Genomic DNA, 15,814 nt, shown 5'->3' on the forward strand with positions numbered 1-15,814 from the left:
ACTGATTGCATTTATTGATCATACACACACTCCCACATCGGCACATGAATGCTCTATGAAATGCTCCAGGAAGGCTGGAACTCTGTCTGCTTGGCTTACTATTACATCCCCAATAATCAGAACAGAAGCTCACCTGCGATTTGTCGAACAGTTGAAATCCCAGTTCCAGGAAGGGATGTGTAGAAGGGAAGTGGTTGCATTATTTTGGTCCCCAAACTTCTGGTCTCTGGGCACAGCCCCTTTCTGCCAAGTCACACCTTCAGTAAGGGTCCATGCCTCATCAACAACATTCTGCAGGACAGAGAAGATGAGCTCTGCTGGGTGGTGCCACATCTTATCACATCCAGTTTGGCTGCATTCATGGGGAGGTGATGGGTCATTCTCTCTTGTCTTGTCTCCATTTCAGAAGCTGAACTATGCACTGGAAGTATAAAGTTTCTCTTTATCTGGGAAAATGACCTCACTGATCCTGGAGGAAGATACACACTTTGAGCAGATATATCCGTTCACACTCTATTCGTTTTGAAAGCTCCTACTACATGCTAGGCTTTGTGCCAGAAGCTGAGAAAGCAATGAATAAAATATGGTCCTTTCCCTCCAGGTGCTCTGACATACCATGCTGGACTTCTACGAGGTGAAAAGATGAAAGGCATTCTCTTCTGTAATACAGAATCAACACATTAGACTTAGCCACTGCCGTGCAGTGCTACATCACCAAATACGTGGGGAAACTTTCATACCAGGAGAGCCAGGCCTTTACCCTGCATTTACAGGCTATGAGAAATCAGAGGCATGGTCTACTCCAATATCTGAGATCCAGAGAGTGAAAGCCCAAAGTCTGGGTGAGTTACCACCGCATCCTGGGATTGACAATGCCCACAAACTCCTCGGGGCCGGGACAGAGTCCTCGGGCTCAGCACCTGCAGAGTCCCTCACAAATAAGTTTGTTTTGAGTGAGTGAAAAAAAAGAATGAATGAGAAAAAATAAAGGAGGTAGGTGAATTAAAGTCACAAGTGGGTCCAATAGTCAGCATAGCTTCCATTACTTCTAAACTATAACAGCTATGGTTCCAGAGCCCGCAGGTGTTCTGGGCTGAAACTCGTGGGCTGAGAGTCAGGGCCTCAAGAGGGGCTCAACATTAGGAGAACAAGCTCAACAATGGTAAAGATTAGAAACAGAGAACAAATCAGTAAATTTAGTTCAGGATTAGCTATTTGGACCCTCAGGTGTCAACTGAACATTGATTGTTCATTAGATAATGCAATTTCACTCAACAAAAGGCACAGCGAGAGCCCTGGGTGGTTTTAAATAGCAGAATTGGGTATTTGCACCCTTTCGGTTCATGTGCTCTGTGAGAAACTAAATGCAGTTTCTAAGGAATCATGCCCAGGCACAGCTTTTTAAGATAGCTATCAATCTGGCCCAAATACATCACTCTGTTCACAGGATTTCCATTAAATTTCAGTAACTGTCTCCAAGAGGTTAGACTTCAAGAACCAGAATCAAGGATGCAGGCTCCAGGATGATCAAGGGGTTAGGGGCAGGTCACGCAGAGGCCCCGTGCAAAGAATTAATTCTCTGAATGCTGGGCTCAGAGGCCCAAGAGGATGGGATCAAACTTAAAGAGCTGCACATGCCACCTCCCAGCTGTTGCCCAATGTCTCTGTTGTTCAGGTGGGGCTGATAAAAACTCTTGTTCCACTGCATCTCAAAGTAGCACCAAGAATCTGGTTATAAAGCAACTAGATATGGAAATGACAATTTTATGTGCAAAGCAGATGTATGCTGCTTCTGCCATTTCTTGGGCATATGTAAAACTTACAGGGTGTCAAAACCTCAAAACCACAGCTTTAAAACAGTACCTGTTCTAATTCAGTTCAAATTTCTAAAATGATGGTTGGTACCATCTTCGTGCAATCAATCTGAGAAAGCTTCTGTCGACTCCTTTGCAGATGCTTTCAGTCCTGAGTATTTCCAGAAAGAACAGTACTTTTCTGTGAATAGTCTGCCAGCTGGTCTGAGAAAAGCAGGTGCAGATCTTTTTAAATACCATATGTACTTGCATGCTTTCCCTGTACTTGCATACTCCCCTCCCTCCCCCGCCGCGATTTTGAGAAAGGATTGTTTTGGTTGTTTCATTTTTTTCTTCTACACAATTTTCCCCAAGACTACTATGGTCAAAAGCAACAGTTATAAAAACAATGTAAAGTGTTCATGCTAGTCATTTTAACTTCAAAGCGGATTCTTAACACTTTGTACATGACATTCTGTTTGTTTGAGGATCTGTCTAACCCAGGAAGAATGGCTAAGGCTGTTATGAAGAAGGAAAGAGGAAATTTGTCCCCTGTTTCCTAGGACCCGTGTAAATGATGGCATCCCATTATCTCGACAATGGGCTAAGAATGGCACTGTGCTGCTCACTCGCCGTGATCCTGTTTCCCAGAATAACCGAGGCAAGAAGCTGGTTGCACTATTTCTTTGTGGCCTTGCCATCACTGCCATCCTGCCATTGCATTAGATTTTTCCATTTTGTGCATGAATGAAAATAAAATCAGAAGACCCCAGCTATCTTTGATACAAGCCTAGAATAGAAACTAGAGAAATAAACAGCTCCAGTGCCTCACTCATCACTCTTGCAGGTAGAATCCTATTACATTTGAAAGTGTCCTTTGAAATTCTGATTAGCCTGAAGCCTTTGAAAGCAGAGAGTTATGCAGCAGCCCATCTATAAAGCAATATTCTCTTGCTGTCTCACAGCTTCCCAGCCTTTTGACCCTACGCCTTCTGGAAACCTCTGGTCAGCCTCCTGCCACCACAATCAGATGTTTTTGAGCTCACCAAGGTAAAGACCCTCCACCCTTACCCCACAGAGACTCATGAAGCTGGAGGCAAAGGGCAGAACTGGTCATGTTAGGAAAATAGTTACGTAAATTGATCTGAGAGAGCAGACAGCACCAATATAAATGGAACCAGAGGGACACTGACTTCATTTACTCATTGATTTAACAAATATTTATTGAGCACGTATTATGTGCCAGGTACTCTGCTGGCTGCTAAGGATACAATAGTAAGAAAAATAGACACTGCCTTCTCAGGATGTACAGCCTGGTCAGGGAGACAGGCATTAATCAAATCATCCCATAATCATAGACACCAGCTGCTGAGGCCAGAGCAACAAAGTAAGGTCTACAGGGTCCTGAGAGTGCATGGTGAGGGCTCTAACCTAGCCATGGGAGCCAGGGAAAACTGGAAGATTTCAGTGGAGGCATCATTTGACCTGAGTTCCAGAAGGTGAACACATGAAGTTAGGAAACCAGGAAAGCCTTCACAATGGAAGTTTTTCTGGTCCTACAGTTTAATCCAACCTGGATAGACTCAGAGTGCCCAGTGTTCAGCAAGCTGTCTCACTCAGGCCAAATGTCTGACATGCATAGGACCAATGAGGTCTCTTCTGTCATTTCATATGTTCTGAGAATTTATTCTTGGTCAGATGCTGTGTTGGCCATTTGTGCACATTATCACATCCATTCCTTACAGCATCCCTGGCGAGTCAGCAGTATCACTATCACCCTTCCATAAAGAAAAAACTAAGGTGCAGAGGGGTTGAGCAACATGCCCAAGGCCAACTAGTAAGTGAGAGCCTGTGCCAGGATGTGAAGCCAGGTCCAGCAGCTGTAAAAATAATATTTTTGAGGCCGGGCGTGGTGGCTCACACCTGCAATCCCAGCACTTTTGGGATTTGGAGGCCAAGGCAGGTGGATCACCTGTGGTTCTGACTCTGTGCTCCTAACCCCACCCTTAGCTATCTCAGATTAGACATTTTGTTTCAGCTTCCCAGGGGGAGCAATTCATCCTTCTGAAGGCTGAGGTGTTTCTTCTTTAGGTCTCATCAAAATTACTCTTGTTTGAAACTAGCACCTTCCTCCCCTCTTTCATGAAATATAAGCAACAATTTGCCCACAACTTTTTCACACACACACACACACACACACACATTTTTTTTTCCAAACTTTATTTCAGTTCAGGCGGTGTATGTGCAGGTTTGTTGACCAGGTAAATAATATTTCACTGGGGTTTGGCGTATGAATGATTTATTCATCCAGTTAATAAGCATATATCCAGTAGGTAGTCTTTTGATCCTCACCCTCCTCCTTCAGGTAGGCACTGGTGTCTATTGTTCCTGTCTTTTTGTCCATGTGTACTCAATGTTTAGCTCCCACTTATAAGTGACAACATGCGGTATTCAGTCTTCTGTTCCTACATTAGTTCACTTAGCATAATGACCTCCAGCTGCACCCATGTTGCTACAAAGGACATGATTTCATTTTTTATGGCTGCATAGTATTCCATGTACACACACAGCTTTAAATGCTTGAAGACAGAATGTGGGAACCATTCAGCTTTCTCTTCTCCAGGAATAACAAACCCATGTCCTCTATAAAATGGATGTCTGCACCCAGAAGCAACAGCAGGATTTCTTGGAGCAAAAGAAAAATAAACAAGGCTCCTAGTGGGGTCAACTACAATAGTCCAGCGGCTGTGAAAAGAATATTTTTGAGGCTGGGCATAGTGGCTCAATCCCAGCCTGATTACTCAACCTGTAATCCCAGTACGTTGAGAGGCCGAGGTGGGTGGATCACCTGAGGTCAGGAGTTCAAGACCAGCCTAGCCAACATGGTGAAGCCCTGTCTCTACGAAAAATACAAAAAAATTAGCCAGGTATGGTGATGTGTGCCTGTAGTCCCAGCTACTCAGGAGGCTGAGGCAGGAGATTCACTTGAACCTGGGAGGCAGAGGTTGCAGTGAGCCAAGATCGTGCCATTGCACTCCAGCCTAGGCAAAGAGTGAAACTCCATCTCAAAAAAAAAAAAAAAAGAATATTTTTGGAGGAAATAGAAGAAAATATTTGAAGTTGGAGCCAAGTTCCAGTGTTTTTCTACAACTTTTTAATTTTCAGTTACCTCATCATTCTTTTTTATTTGCATGAGACTCCCAAATCCTAAGAACTGAGCTTTTGGATCTCCCCAGGAATGCAGCAGAGTCAGTCACTGGAACACATGGAACTAAATCATCAGGAGGATTGCTAAAGGACTCCAGAGCTTCTTCCAACATTACTGATTTCAGGGACAGGTTCTGACTGACAGCCAAAATTTTTAAAAGGTGCTAAAACTTGATGTATTTGCATTTACACATTGTAAATCTCATTAGAGATGTGTCAGAGTGCTGGGTTCCAGTGTGGAGAGATGGCAAGGCCCTGCTGCTGGGGAATGTTGCATGCTGCCAATCCTAGCACCTGTCACATGGACCAAAAGTCAGTTGCAACAACTTTCACTGTGTGCTGCTCACTACCTTGTGGGTCACACAAAGATCATTCCCAAAGTTTTGTTTGTGGCCTTGGTTAATCAAGATGAGTGGAAAATTCTGGAGGTATTCAGAGTACAGAATATACCCCTGAAAAAAAATGGACACTTTATTCCCAGCTGGAGCTTTAATCCCATATTCTTAAATAGTCTCTTAGTCTGGTCAGCTAGGCTTAACCGCACATGAACGATCTGTTCATCAGGATCAGGTTCATTTGCATATGCTTTAGCATAACCAACATAGAAGCTTATTTCTCTCACATAAATCCAAGCCAAAGAGCTCACAGGGTGGCTTGTGATAACGGGGACTCAGGCTCCTTCTAATTTGTTTCTCTGCCATCCTCAGTACATGACTTTCACCTCATGGTCCAGGGTGGCTGCTCCCATTCCAGCTATCGCATATGTATTCTAGACCAGTGGCTGACAAATTAAAGCCCATAGGCCAAATCCCATCTTCCACCTGTTTTAATAAATAAGGTTTTATTGGAATATAGCCACACCCACTTGTTCACATATAGTCTATGGCTGCTTTCACAGTTTAATAACAGAGTTGACTAGTTGCAACAAAGACCATATGGCCCACAAAGCTGAAAATATTTACTCTCTGGCCCTTTACAGAAAAACTTTGCCAACTCCTAATCTAGATGATAAAAATAAAGACAAAGAAGATCACAGCACCCCAGGCCATTTCCCCAAAGTCACATATGACATTTCTGCTTATATTTTATTGCCAGAATTTATTCTCATAACCATACCTAGCTACAGGGAAGACTGAGAAATGTGGTCTTTATTTTAGCTGACCATGTGCCCAGACAAAATTCAGAGTTATCTTTCTACGGAAGAAGAGGAAAAGGAATTTGAGGAGTCAATTTGTCCTCCAAGGACCGTTTTGGTGCCTTAGACTCAGGACAGAGACAGGATGAATGGCTAACTCTGTCCCTTCCCTAGGTCCACAGACTGACTCTGTCCCTCTGGGTTCTAGCTCTCAGTCAGGGTTCATGGAAACAGAACCAAGCAAAGTTGAGTTCCTCCCCCTAATGACTAAGGTAGAGCTGGCCCAAGCAAGAGACCCCTGCCTTTTATGCTTTGAGCCACTGCTGGGTTCTGCTTGCCTTTAACAGAAAGGCTCTCCTCTGAAGGAAGGCAACCCAGGCCCATGTTACCACATTATCCACGTGGGAAGGACAAAAAGCAATGCAAACAGAGATGGGTTAAGAGACAGAAGCAGTAACTGTCCATCAACAGATGAATGAATTTTTAAAATGTGGTATATATATATATATATATATACACAATGAAATACTATTTAGCCACAAGAGAGAATGAAACTATGTCTTTTGCAGTAACATGGATGGAGCTGGAGGTCATTGACTTAAGTGAAGCAAGCCAGGCACAGAAAGTCAAATATTGCATGTTTTCACGCACAAGTGGATGCTAAACTATGTGAACACATGGGCTTAGAGAGTGGAATGATAGACAGTGGAGACTCAGGAGGGCAAGGGAGTGGGGAGGTGAATGAAGAGAAATTAGTCAGAGGGTACAATGTGCATTATTCAGGTGATGGATACCTAAAAGCACTGACTTGACCACTACACAATCTATGCATGTAACAAAATTCACATATACCTCATAAATGTGTACAATATAATTAATTAATTTTTTAAAAATATTTTAAGAGGCAGAGAGAGAGAGAGAGGTGTAAGACAGAGACCTGGAGAAAGCTTTAAGGTAGGTATACAATTTTGTTTAAAAATCCAGGTGTGAAAAAAAATTCATCACTTTATTTTCTTTACTAAATCCAACTGTAAGCCACCATCCTTCTGAGCTAGTCAGAAATTCATTGCAGTGAGTATAAGGGCTTCCTCTCCAGATTCAAGCAAAAGTCCCAGGGGCTTCTGCAGTGACACCCCCCACCCCCATCATGAGTCACGGCAGGTACACCAGGACACCATATGGTCTCTTCAGGTAAGGCTGGGAGACCCAGAAAGCAAGACTTCCTAGAAGCACCACCCCTTCCCAGGCCTTGCCCCTCCCCAGAGCATGGCACTCCTGTTTCTTTCCCAACAAAGGGAAAACTCATAGTACACCCTCATCCACACTCCCAGAAGCATACCCCTTTCTCTCCTGCCCCACTGGCTCTTCAAGAAGCTTCTACTCTATGTCCAGTGAAAATGATATAATTAAGGACTACCTGTTGGAATGGAAGGTAGTCAGAAAAAATGTAAAACTTAATATTTTATAGATAGATAGGCAAGTAGATAGATGTCCATCTATAAATCTAGATACAAAGAATTAAATCTGTCTATCTCCCCTACCCTGTAGCCTATTTGCATGTCTCTATGGATTCCTGTAAATCTTGACCCCAGGCTGGGTTTCCTCCTGAAAGGGGCTGTTGGTGAATGTAATGATTAGGAGGTTTGAGCAAGAGGCGGTCATCTTGAGCGCCCCCTGGAGGCATGTCTCCAAATAGCCTGTACCTGTTCTGATAACCACATCTAAATTTAAGCCTATCCTGAAACAATCATGTATGTGGAGGTCCTTGTTGACAGTGGAAATTGGTGTTTGCCAAGTGTGGGAAACAATCAGGCACCATTGATAAATGGAGTTAGACTGGGGCCTGTAGAGGGTTCTTCAGGGTGGGCTAAGTGAGTTAATATTCAGCCCGGCTGCACCAGTAATGTGCTTATTGTTAAAATACTCAAGTACAGCTACAGTAAGTGGTATAAATCACTAGTACTACCCTAGCCTCTCCCCTAGTTATCTCCTCAGCTTCCCACAATCCAGAAATTAAGGGGTTAATTCATGGCTCAGTGGGAAGCCTGCAGATCCTGCCCCAAGTCTAAGATCAGTGTCCACTCTAATTGGTCAATGTCCATGACACATCAGTTGTTGAATATCTTGAAGTCACTCCAGATGAGATGTTTTAAATGGTGGAGAATATAAGATAAGGTGAGTCTTCACTTCAGGGGTCACCAGGCACTGATGTGCAGGCTGTTCACTGCATAAGTTCCCCTGACTGGGGAGTCAGTGGGTTCCAGCCTGTGCTCTGTTTGCCAAGCCACATGCCCTGGTGTGGGACTGCATCTACCTAGAGGAAAGAAGACTTTCTCTGATGTGTGTAGAGGTGCCATGTGTTCTAGCAGCTGGCTCACTTCAGAAGCTCTTTCAAGCTTCCAGGCCTGGGTGGAAGACGGCCTGACCTAGGATGGGGGCCATAGGCTGGGAAGTCAGAAATAGCTGCAAGAAACATTTGGAAGCATCATACAACCCTAAAAAGAACTGATAGGTTCAGGTGCAGTGGCTCATGCCTGCAATCCCAGCACTTTGGGAGACCAAGGGGGGCAGATCACTTGAGGTCAGAAGTTCAAGACCAACATGGTGAAATCCCGTATCTACTAAAAATACAAAAATTAGCTGGGCATGGTGGTGCACACCCATAGTCCCAGCTACTCAGGAGGCTGAGGCAGGAGAATTGCTTGAACCCGGAAGCGGAGGTTGCAGTGAGCTGAGATCACTGGACTCCAGCCTGGGTGATAGAGTGAGACTCTGTCTCAAACAAAAACAAAAACAAAACAAAACTGGTGGTTAGAAGAGATGAGGGAGAGTGAAAATGTAAACCTACTTCTTATCTGAAGTATTGAAAGACTCTGTGATGGTGACAGAAAGAGAGATCAGAAAAAAATTATCAGTTGGAGAAATGATGTGATGAATTTTGTTTGCTGCCTACTGGGTGGGAAATGATAGCTAAGTATACAAACAAGATGCCCAAGTAAAACAGAGTGGGAGTGCGGGCAAGGGGTCAGGGCTCCAGATGGAGAAGCTGGAGTTCTGCACATTGCAAACCTTGAGGGGCCTCTGAGAGGAGACAGAGGACCCAAAGAGCCCTTGAGAGTAAGAAGGTGGTGAAATAGGGGTGCAGCTTCATATAATGGAAAGCACTTGGGTTTTTGCACCATTAGAATTGGATTTAAGTCTTTCCTTGCTACTAACCAGCTGAGAGCCCTTGAAGACATTAACTTCTCTGAGCCTTGGTTTCTTTGAAACTTATCATAATAAGACCTACTTTACAGAGCTGCTAAGAGAATTAAATTAAGTATGTGAACTGCCTAGCAGAATGTGTGGCTAAAAGCAAGTACTCAACACCCGTTGCCATCATTAGAAGTATTATTGCTATTATTATCAGCAGAGGGCTGCATCTTAAAAAGCCTTGGTGAGCACCTGCAGAGCACGATAGGTGCACCTGCAGAGCCAGCCAGGACAGATTAAAGGGATGTATCAGTGGCAAACTTCCCAAGATCTGTCCTAGGATTACGCCCCTTTCTCCTAGAGACAGAATTTAATATATGAATGTGATTTTGATAAATGACATGTAATATGAGCTTATCTGTGAATGAACTAGAACCACCTTCAAGCTGGGTTGGGCAACAGGAGAGATGAAGGCTGGGAAGCAGTGATGCCATAACCATAAAGGCCCTTGATGAAGAGGAAAGATTCAGCAAAGGCCTGAAGGCTTAAGCTGCCTTGGCCAGCTGGAGTCAAGCAGGGGTGGCTGGGAGGAAGCCAGCCCTGTCTTAGGGAGCCAAAGTCAGTCTGGAGGCTCTCAGGGAAGAAGGGTTAAATGTTTCCAGTTATGGAACCAGGAGAAGGCCGAACAGTCCAGATGTCACCTCGTCTGCGTCTATAGCATCAGGACTTCCTAGTAGTGCTGTCCAAGACCTGACCAGCCTTGAGATGCTGGTATTGAGTTGAATCTTTGACACTGCCCTGCCCCCATCTCCTGACTCACATTTACTAAAGTCAACCAAAAGGAGTCTTCAGCATGTGTGCAGGGAAGGGAGTCAATATCTGTGCCCCCGATACAACTGAGGGAGATGTTATTTCAGAAGAGCTCTAAGGCCAAGACAGTCGGGTCTTTTCACTTCTTCATTCATTCAATATATCCAACACATATTTATTGGTGACTTCTTAATGCCACGCACTGAGCATGAAGCAGTGAAAACCTCCTGTCTAACCAATATCCAGCCTCTAGCCCCTCCTATCCCCAGCTAAACAGACTGCTACCTTTCTTCCCTTTAGCACTGTTTCCCACCCCATGGTTCAAGGGCATCAAAACTTCCTGATGGACTTCAGCCCTAGCCCCCAACTTGCCTTTCAGCAGCTACCCCAAGCCACTTCCTTTCCCGTGTCATCTCTCACCCACACTTGTCTCTGCACAACTGGCTTAATGTCTCTTTAGTTTAAGCATCTCCATCAGCACTATGGCCTAATATATATAATGCCTTACAGTTCATAAAAGACCTGCATTCTTTATATCACAGAACCCTCACCTCTACTCTGAGATAAGTAGGGTAAGAATTATCCACTTCATTTAACCAACTTAGAGTGTTTGGACGAGGAGACCAGGATAGTACCCTGTGCCTCCTCCAATTCTCTAAATTCTGTATTAAAATATTGTTTTATGTATTGCTTATACCTGCCTACTTCCAAAGATAAATGAATACTACATTCATCTCTAATGGGATACTTTAGTCCCCAGCTCCTTTGGATACTGGTGGTTATAATCGAACTTTGAGGGTACACAGCAGCAATTATTCTTACCCTGTGCATACTCCCAAGTCCAATACTTGGCCTGAAACAGCCCCTTCCTTCTCCCAAGGAGCTCACCACGCTATCGCCTCTCCTTCTCAAATAAGTTCCTAGAATCTGATCTCCTTTCCTGGGCAAATCTCTATAACTAACTACATTCCACTAAAGTTGGGCAACGTGACTGACACTGTCAAGACAGTGTGACTGTCTTCCCCACTGACCACCACACCCTAGAGGGCAAGAGCTTATACCCCAGTGCCTAGTACTGTGAATGACACACACAATAATGAATTAAATTCTTCTGGTTCAATTCTTCCTAAATACCATTCATGATCCCTTCTGCAAAGATTACCCTGCAAAAAATATTTGTCCTTCAGCCTTCTCAAAGTATTAATATTCATATTCACATTGCTCTCAGTATTTGTTTAGTTGTCCTAAGCACTTCTGTCCTGAGCACTTTTGGTTAAACAGGTGATTTAACCAAACTGTAAAGCACTCAGCATGCCTAGTTCCACATTCCAAAAGTTGCTTAGTAAAAGGTTTTTGATCTTGGTGGTAGGTTGATGGTGGTAAAAGTAAAAGCCATTAGGACTGTAATTAATGAAGATGCTTTATGCAAGTTTTCCCCAAGCGCAAGTGAGAGGTCATGTAATCCCATTACCGATACTTGATCTTTCACTCTCAGGAGATTTCCCCACTAATTAGTCTGAAACTGTAATTTACCCTATACTTGAAAGAATGTGTCACATCAGGACACTTCTAATTTATTTCTGACCTTCTTTGAATTTAGAGGCACATATGCCATTGACCAGCATTCCTCCCAATTGCCATTTTCCTGCCACCAAAAAAAAAAAAAAAAAAGAAGAAGAAAAGAAAAAAGGGTAAGGATTTGTCTAAGATCTGAGAAGGGAAAGCAAGCTCAGAATACATGTCCTAGCACTCCGCTTTTCTAAAGGTTTTGTCCAACTGTCCTGCTCTGTTTTCTCAAGCCTTTACTGACCAATGAGCTTTCTTCTACATTTTCAGGACTTTCAAATGTACAAAGAAATGTAAGCAGAAGTGACGTCTGTCATACCTGGGTGGAAACTTCAAAAGCTAATCCACAGCTTATTCCATACCCTCTCCCTTCTGCCACAGCAAGGAGAAAGTTCCAGACGGTGACTGGTCAATAAGCCTGGGTCCCCAAGTGAGAACAGCATGTAATACATCCCCCAGCCAATTCATGATGGACATGGAGAGTAAGAAAGAAAGAAACTTTGCTGTTTGAAGACAATAAGACTTGGGGGTTGTTCATTACTGAAGCATAACTTGGCCCATCCTGATGGATATAATCATCCTATGTTATGGAAACCCTATCTCAGACTTAAACAAGTTATATTTTGCTATTGCCCCCTGTATTTTCTCCTAGAAGCACACCTGCACAGTTGACCTCAGTGGGCAGCCTTTCCAGTCCTTATAGATTTCATGGCACCTTATTCCTAGAATTCCCTCTCCAAAATAATCTACTCACAACATTCCACTCCTGGGGAAAGCCACTCCATTCCTCCTTTTCCAAAAGTCCAGCAAAAGCCTCCACTGGGGTTTGATGGAAAGGTGTGTAATCTATCACACATCCTATATTGTTCCCTTTTTCCAGCTCCCAGCCCTGAAGGATGCGGGGCCCGGCGGGGCCCCCTGGCCACTGAGGGAACAGGAGTCACCCAGTCGCCGTGTTCTGACAGCTTGTCACATTATTTTTCCCTGTGGGGGCTCTGCTCCCTCCATCTAACCTTCTTCTCTGTCCCCTGAGACCCGAGGCCTCTATACAAGGCCCCCGAGGCAAAGCAAAGCAAGATTGATGCCCTACGAACGGCCATGCCTGGGAGGGCTCGTGGTTCAATGCATAGAGCGGCCCATTCTTCCCCATTTCAGGTTCCCACACTGGACACCAAAGCGGGAGCTCAGAGCCAGGGCAGCAAGAATTCAACCTTTGTTCATCCTCCAAACACAAATGATCCACCACATTCCCCAATCTCTCCAACACAGGCCCTCGCACTTCACCTACTCAAAATCTTTCTGAAGGTGTCCCAGGCCCTTTGGACAGAGGAGCTGGAATCAAAAGGTGATTCAAAAAGTTTAATTGTAGCATGAAAAAAAATCCCACTAATTTAAATACTGGCCAAGGAGAAACCCATCTCCCATTCCCACACCCACCAATATGCCTTCCTCCCCACTTGCCCCATTAAAGCAAGTGGTGCTTGAGGGCCATAGGCTGGGTAATTCTGCTACAAAATCATAAATTAGCATGAATACCAATGGTTTACTTGCATCCCCAGTCCCCTGAATGTGCAGGTAAAAGCCTCCTAAAGGCTCAGATCTAAGAGCAGGGCTCTGGGACTTCCAGGGGCTGTCAGGCAATACATATAAAAATGATTTCATCTAAATTCCCTGAGAGGTTTCATAGACCAAAGCACCTCTGAAGGACAAAGAGACAACTGTAAAATTACCTGAAAATAAATGCTTCTAAAGTGGTTGGAAAGAATCCAGGGTAAGGGAAATTCGAGGGCCAATAACTAATCCATCAGCTCTTTTTTTTTTTTTAATCCCACATCTGGATTTTTTTTTTCCAAGGCCATAGCCTGTCACCATGCAGTTTATCAGCTGTCACTCCATCTCAATTCTGGGTGACATGAGATCAATGGTGTAAAACTGCTCTCAGATCTATAGAGAAATTTATAACACCAGGCTCCACCGTGTCCTGGCTGGTCCTGGGTCCCAGGGTTCTGAGGCAGAGGCTGCCATGCAGACTTCATTTCCATTTCAAAAGTGGATTGTGACCCACTTAAAGCAAGTGAGTTCAAGCTGTCAGATGCAAAGGAAGACCTAAGTCAGAAGTCTTCTGCAATTACAGAACAATGACTTTGAGGAGGAAGAAAAAAGACTAGCCAATGATTAAAATTCTCTCTGCCTAGAAAAGGCTCTAGCGACCTGCCTTAATTTCTTTTAAGTCATGTGGGATTTATTAATAACAAAACCCTAAATTTGTAGCAACATGTTTTAGGCTCTGAGACCACTTAATCCATCCAGTTCATGTAACTATAGAACTCCTGCATGTAGTTTAGGCACAGATTTGTGGTTCTTCACTGAAGGTGTACTTCATTACCCACAACCTCTTTTTCCCGCATGAACTCTGTAATCTCTTGTAATTCTGCCTCAAAGTGCCCAAGCACCAAAAACAAGGTCGTAGGAACCCAGGCCACATCCCATATCCCACACCCTCCAGCCAAAAGGCTCCAGGGAAATTTTTAATTTCTCCCTCACACACACTGAATCCTTGGGGTGTTAAGGGAAACACATCCATGGACAGCTGTAGAACATCCCACTTCCACCCCACCATCATTTGTCATGGACAGATGTCCAACAGAAGATACACTGAGGTGCCACTAGATTTGCTCGTGGTTGAACCCAGAGAAGCCTCAACTTGCTGAGAAAAAGTAAATCCTCTCTCCCACCACTGTCCACCTGCATTCTTCTTGGAACTAAACTCAAGAGGAGGCTCCCAGAAGGAACTGCATTCTCCAGAGGACTGGTGATGGCTGGAGAACACCAACCAGCAACTCCCACACTGTTTGCTTCAGCTCCTGGTTGGAGGGAGATGGGACTCATAGTAGGAAACACAGTCCTCAGGCTCAGCCCATAGATGAACAAATGTCATCAGAGTGTGCTCTTCTCTCCCCTGTCTCTTGGGATTTGGCCTTACCAGTCACTCACTACTCTTCCCTAAACAGTTACTTGAGAGAATTACCCTTGGCTTTCCTTCCAGGTCAAATTTCCACCAGCACAGGCTTCTTTCTCCACTTCCCTTTCCCTGCACCTGATTTTCTTTCACTTTACTCTGGTGAGCCTATTTATGTCAGGGTGACATCCTTCAATATTCTCCATTGCCTTAAGAGTAAAATCCAAATGCCTTAACAAGATACACAAAGCACCCACCTGCTCACCCCGGCTTTCATCACCTCTCTGTACTCACTAGGTCCTTTCATAGAGCCTTACATTCCAGCCCTGAGAACTTTCTGTCACTTGCTGTTCGTCCTGCAAGGAATGCTTTTTTCATCTCCACCCCTACCTTCTCCCTTTCTACTCCTAGCTAATTTCTATTCATCCTTCAAAACTCAACTCAAATGTCACCCAAAAGCTTTCCCTGAGTATTCTCATTTCCCAGCACAACTGGGCCTCCCTCCTCTGGGCTCATACAGTCAGGCAGAGCACACCTGTACCACTGTTCTTAGGCCCCGTGCCACATGTCCAGATATTCCTCTTCCTCAGGAAGCCACCTGTGATCAGCAGCGGTGTGGGCCTTCCTCACAGCACTTCTCACACGCATTTGCTGTCTGATTACTCTTCTATCTCCTCATCCTCAGGGTTGGCACGATCTAACTTTTTATTTCAGAACAGTTTTACATTTATAGAAAAATTGTAGCGCTAGTCCAGAGAGTTCCCATAACCCCACATCCCCTGTCATTAACATCTTCCTCTGGTACTTTTGTTACAATTAATAGCTAATATTGTTATTATCTAAAGCCCACACTTTATCCAGATTTCCTTGATTATTCTCTGATGTCCTTTTTCTGTGCCACAATACCACATTACATTCAGTCATCATGTCTCTTTAAGCTCTTGCTGTGACAATTTCTCAGATTTTCCTTGTTTTTGATTATTTTGACAGTTTTGAGGCATATCGTTCAGTTTTTGCAGAATATCATCCTTTAGTTTAGTTTTATCTGACGTTTTTCTCATTATGAGACTGAAGTTCTGTGGTCTTGAGGAAGATCACAGAGATAAAGTGCCATTTTCATCACACCATACCTAGGGTGCATACTGTCAACAT

General features: G+C 44.0%; 1 protein-coding gene across 1 annotated transcript in view; it reads right to left on the minus strand.

Moving 5' to 3' along the window:
- The window catches only part of OLFM4 (olfactomedin 4), a 183,496-nt gene extending 182,823 nt beyond the window's left edge, over positions 1–673 (minus strand). The window contains exon 1 of the mRNA XM_063618801.1: positions 134–673. The gene's annotated coding sequence lies outside the window, so the exon portion shown is untranslated. The remainder of the gene's footprint in view (positions 1–133) is intronic.
- Between the last annotated feature and the right edge of the window lie 15,141 nt (positions 674–15,814).

This window comes from Symphalangus syndactylus, chromosome 15, assembly GCF_028878055.3.
Source record: "Symphalangus syndactylus isolate Jambi chromosome 15, NHGRI_mSymSyn1-v2.1_pri, whole genome shotgun sequence".
NCBI lineage: Eukaryota > Metazoa > Chordata > Mammalia > Primates > Hylobatidae > Symphalangus > Symphalangus syndactylus.